Below are 6000 nucleotides of genomic sequence, written 5' to 3' on the forward strand. Positions count from 1 at the left end.
TCCCGGATTCTTTACTGAAACCCCAGCCTCTCTTTTGGTTGAAGACCACTACTTCCCCCTGCCGTAGTGGTCCCCTTTCTGTCCGAGGGATTTTGTGAGTTCGGGCCTCTGCCTGCAGGTTCCTCTCCTCATATTCTGCCTGCCGAGCCAGGGATTGTTGTTTCTCCTGCTCCTCTCACCATCTACAGTGCTCCCGCCATGTCATGATGGGGATTTCCCCTTGGAGTGCTATCATGTCCTCCTCCGCAGGTCCCTCTTCAAACACAACGGGTTCAGTATAGCTATCCCGGGACCCACTGGTTGGAACTAGCAGGGCTGTTATCTGGTCCAAGCTGCCATCCCTCTGATCCCAGTGTAGTCGACGACCTGCTTCTCTGGGCCTTGGGGTCGGTGAGGGGCCCACCAGGGTGTCTTCTGGTGCAGGGGTTGCTGTGGGACTTGAGGCCGGGGTACCCTCGGTGTATGGTGACATTTCACCGATGGACCCAAAACCCTGGTCGGGTGTGTACAGCGGTGGGAGTGACTCAGGTATAGCCATTGGGCCTTCCACTGCCAGGGTCAGGGTAGCACCCCTTACCTTTTCTTCTGGAGTGCTGGATCTTCTTTCCCGCTCTGGGACGGAAAAGGTTGCTGGTTCTTGCCTGGTAAGGTTTCCTAGGAAGGCCTCTTTCCACCCGGCTACAGCCTCCAGCTGCATCTGCACGAGCTGCCGGGTAAGTTCTTCCACTTCCTTACGCAGGAGGCCCGGATCCTATGTCTGTGGCTGGTACAGTCCTTGCGAGTCCCGGCTGCGGGAGTCCTCCTGCTCCACCCCACGCTCCGGTGCTTGCTCACCTCCCTCCACCATGCTGCTTTCCGGCACTTCCTCCTCGGTCTGGTTTCACGCGGTTTCACTCCACCACCCTTGTCTTTGTGGGCGGTTCTTTCTCTTCTTACCGCCATCCCAGACCAGGAGGCAGACTTCTCTCGTTGATGGGCATGGTTCTCTCACATAGTAGTATTGGTGAGGGGCGGCCATGGCTGTTCCACCAGGCTCCACCCATGACAACATGCCCTTCTCCTCCTGCGCGCCACATACTGGAGTAATGGCGGCAGTTTTGGTGGCAATTAACAGTTCAATAGTCTCTCAATAAAGCACAGTCTCTTAGGTGCACAAGACCCATTTTAATGGGTCAGTCCATCCTGTTCGTGACGCCAAGATTTGGAGCGCCCGCCAGGGCCTAGTGGATACTCGGTACCGGGTCTGGTTCTTAAGGGGATGTGTCAAAGTGGCAGTGACCCGGTCCGTGGCCCTGGGCGTCCAAGTTAAAGGGAAGGTCTTTAAGGGGTTATTAGAAATAAGAATGTTCGTGACGCCACCTGTGGTATTCGGTCAGGGGTGACCGCTGCTTTAAGGGGTCCTCTGGGGAGTGATGGCACTGCAGCAAAGATGGTATGGCTTTCCACAAGTGAAGCTGGGTCCCCAGGGCTCCCAATGTAAAGGATAAAAATGGTGTAATGCCAGAAAGAACACAAGATTGCAGTCTCTTTGCCTTTTTACTGGTGTAAGGCAGCCACAGTCGAGGGTATGGATCACTGGTGCTGGTGTGGTCCGGCCGGCTTGGAAGCGATTCAGGAATCCCCCCTAGCCAGGTTGAATGGAAGCCTTCCTCTCTGTGCTGCGTTGTAGTCCTTTGCTGGCTTAGGCCTCACACAAGGTCCCCCTTTAGGTAGGACACTACCCGCATGGCAGGAAACTTGAGCCTTTTTACAGGTGTCTCTTTGTGATGACTCCGGGCTCTATGTGTTACTGTGCCTTCGGGTGTTAATGGTGGACAGGCAACCTACAATCTCCTGTCCACCATTATTTTGCCATGGGGGGGGCATTTGAAAGTTCGCACCAGGACTAGTGTTGAGCATTCCGATACCGCAAGTATCGGGTATCGGCCGATATTTGCGGTATCGGAATTCCGATACTGAATTCCGATACTTCCCGCGTATCGGATACCGGAATCGGAAGTTCCCAGAATTCAAATTGAACGCAGCAGCCAATGAGGAATGAATGAAAGTGTGGGCACATCCTGTTTAGCATGGTGGGCATGTAAGTACTGGCAAGGCTTGGATTGGCTGCTGAAATGATGTCACTCTGCACTATAAAAAAGCGCTGCCGCCATTTTGCGCTCACTCTGCTGTGATTTCAGTTAGGGACAGGACGCTGTGTTCTAACTGAGGGCCAGTTGAGCTAGCTAATTGCTTTATTTTCCTTTCCAAAGGCTAATTTAGCAAAACGCTGTGTGTTCTTCACTGTTCACCTTGCTCTTGCCTTGCAGCGCTGTTTTAACAGCGTTCTGCAAGGTCTCTGTGTGTGTGTGTGTGTGTGTGTGCAGCTCACTCTGTAGTCTGTGTGCAGCCATATACCCGGTTGTATTCAGCTCAGGGGGGGTTCACACTGCCTCACACAGTTGTTCTTTTTTGCTCTTAGTGCAGCCTGCTGCACATTTTTTCTCAAATTTCCTATTAGTGTTTTTCCACCAGTCTCCAGCTCTATTGTGGAAAAACACTACATAGGATAACCTAGAGGGGGGTTTTTGGGCCTTGCAGCGCCGTTTACGGCTGTCTGCACGGTCTCCGTGTGAGCCCAGCTCGCCCTGTAGTCTGTGTGCAGCCATAGCCGGTTGGATTCAGCTCAGGGTTCGTTACTGGCTCATACCTTGAGAAAAATTTTCCTTTTTTTCAAATAGTGCAGCCTGTTTAAAATTTGAAAAAAAAAATTCCTATTAGTGTCTTTCCACTCGTATCCAGCTAAATAGTGGAAAAACACTATATAGGATAACCTAGAGGAGGGTTTTTTGGCCTTGCAGCGCCGTTTACGGCTGTCTGCACGGTCTCCGTGTGAGCCCAGCTCGCCCTGTAGTCTGTGTGCAGCCATAGCCGGTTGGATTCAGCTCAGGGTTCGTTACTGGCTCATACCTTGAGAAAAATTTTCCTTTTTTTCAAATAGTGCAGCCTGTTTAAAATTTGAAAAAAAAAAAAATTCCTATTAGTGTCTTTCCACCAGTCTCCAGCTCAATTGTGGAAAAACACTACATAGGATAACCTAGAGGTTTTTTTGGGGGCCTTGCAGCGCCGTTTACGGCTGTCTGCACGGTCTCTGTGTGAGCGCAGCTCGCCCTGTAGTCTGTGTGCAGACATAGCCGGTTGGATTCAGCTCAGGGTGCGTTACTGCCTCATACCTTGAAAAACAATTTCCTTTTTTTCAAATAGTGCAGCCAGTTTAAAATTTGAAAAAAAAAATTCCTATTAGTGTCTTTCCACTTGTATCCAGCTAAATAGTGGAAAAACACTATATAGGATAACCTAGAGGAGGGTTTCTTGGCCTTGCAGCGCCGTTTACGGCTGTCTGCACGGTCTCCGTGTGATTTAAACTAGCTCTGTAGCCCGATCTGCACCAAAAAAAAGGTTAAGTTCACCAAACACAACTTACACTTGTGTAGGCCACATTTGAAAAATAATAAAGTTTAGTCCACAATTTACAACATTAGTGTTTCTTACACCTGTTAGGAGGAGCATTACAGGAATAAGCACACTAAGGCCTTAGTACTTTTCTGCTTATCTTTATCTGTCAACCAAGATGAAGAGGGCAGGGAGTAAGGCACGTGGGCGTGGGCGCGGAGCAGGGAGAGGAGCAGGGAGAGGACGTGGTGATTCTGTGCCTGCTGCGGGCGCCGGTGACTCGTCGTCACTCAGTTTCAGCAGGGAACAGTCCTTCATGCGCAGCTTTGTCGGAGAGCGCCGTGCACCGCTGCTGCGTGAAGACCAAATTGAAGCCGTTGTCGGGTGGATGGCAGCTAACGCCTCGGCATCGACTTCAGTTAGTGCCACATCCTCTCAGGCACAGAGCACTGGAGAGCAGCCATCTGTCTCTTCACCACCTGCCAAATTGGCCAGGCAGTCAGAGAGCCCAGGACAGGAGCCGTCTCTACTTCTGTTCTCTGAATCTCTTGGCTTGGAAACAGGGGGCCAGCCAAGCAGCATTGGAGAAATGGAAGAAGAGGCAGTGTGCAGTGATGCCCAACACCTTTTTCTCTCTGACTCTGAAGAGGCAGGTGGGCCAGTGCCTCCGGTGACCACAGCGCAGTACGCATCTGATGATGAAACTCAGGTGCCGCTTTCTCGTGCGTACTGTGCTGCTGAGACTACCCAGGAGGAGCAGTTGGTGGCAGAGGGTAGTGGAGATGATGAGGTCCTTGACCCATCGTGGCGTGAGGAACAGGAAGGTGGTGGGAGCAGCTCAGAGGAAGAGCTTCCTCTTACGGGCCAAAGAGGGAGAGGGAGGGGGAAGACTGCGGAGCCTGTAGCCTCCACTTTGGCACCCGTTAGGAGCCTGTCTCTTTCCAAAGCCAAAAAGGGCGCTCCCAAGACTTGCAGTGCCTGGTCCTTTTTTGACACAGTTGCAGATGACATTTGTTTTGTCAAATGCAAGCTGTGTCATCATAAAGTAAAAAGAGGGAAAAATGTCAGCAACCTCAATACCACAAATATGTGGAAACATGTGCGGACCAGGCACGCGGTGGAGTTACAGAAACACACTGAAGATGTAGGCCAACCAACAGCGGCAGCTACCACCTCTTCAGCTCGTGTTGCCTCTTCCTCCAGCTCACGCACAGCTGGTTTGGCTTCTTCCCAGAGACCTTGTGTAATTCCACCCACAGCACCACCTTCCCAGTCATCCTCACACTCCCAGTCTACTCTACAGCCATCGGTAGTACAGGCATGGGAGAAAAGGCGGGCATTCTCGGCCAACCACCCCCGAGCACAGGCTCTGAATGCAGGCATTGCCAAACTGTTGTCCCTGGAAATGCTCTCGTTCAGGCTGGTGGAGACTGACAGCTTCCGTGACTTGATGGCATTGGCAGTCCCACAGTACAAGGTGCCCAGCCGCTTTTACTTCAGCAGGCAGGCTGTCCCTGCCCTGCACAGGCATGTTGAGGCAAACATAAAACATGCGCTACTGAACGCCGTCAGTAGCAAGGTCCACCTCACCACCGATGCGTGGACCAGTCAGCATGGACAGGGGCGATATGTTTCCCTCACTGCCCATTGGGTTAATGTTGTTGAGCCAGGTACAGATCGTGCGAGTGGCGCAGGACGTGTCCTGCCCACTCCAAGGATTGCAGGAATCCAGTCTGTACGCATCGACTCCTCCTCTTACACCAGTTCCTCTGATTCCTCTCTGCAGGATCCGTCACAGTCCACCCCCACATGGACCCGTGAACGTTTACCTATGACCGACATGAGCACAGCCGTGGCCAAACGTCAGCAGGCCGTCTTGAAACTAGTTTCATTGGGGCATCGAAGCCACACAGCGCAGGAGCTCTGGAATGCCATAAAGCAGGAGAGCGATGTGTGGTTACTGCCAGCGAATCTCCAGCCAGGCATGGTAGTGTGTGACAATGGCCGAAATCTGGTGGCAGCTTTGGCCCTTGGCAACCTCACTCACATCCCATGTCTGGCACATGTGCTCAATTTGGTTGTGCAGAGTTTTCTGAGGGACTATCCGGATCTTGATGCCCTGCTGCACAAGGTCCGCCTAGAGTGTGCTCACTTGCGGCGTTCCAGCTTGGCCAGATCCCGCATTGCTGCTCTGCAGCGCCGATTCCGCCTTCCGGAACACCGCATCATATGTGACCTACCTACCCGGTGGAATTCCACGTTACATATGTTGGAGCGGTTGTGTGAGCAGCAGCAAGCAGTTATGGAGTACCAGCTGCATCAGGCGCAAAGAAGTCGCAGTCAGCGCCGATCAGACTTCACAACCACAGAGTGGGCCACTATGAAGGACGTCTGCCAGGTTTTGCGTCCTTTTGATTATTCCACGCGGATGGCAAGTGCAGATGATGCACTAGTCAGCATGACTGTCCCCCTTATCTGCCTGCTTCAGCAAACTTTGCAAGGGTTAAGGGATGATGTGGTGGAAGAGGTGGAGGATGAGGAGTCACCTTTTCCATCAGCTTCTGGAGA

This window comes from Ranitomeya imitator, chromosome 3, assembly GCF_032444005.1.
Source record: "Ranitomeya imitator isolate aRanImi1 chromosome 3, aRanImi1.pri, whole genome shotgun sequence".
Lineage (NCBI taxonomy): Eukaryota > Metazoa > Chordata > Amphibia > Anura > Dendrobatidae > Ranitomeya > Ranitomeya imitator.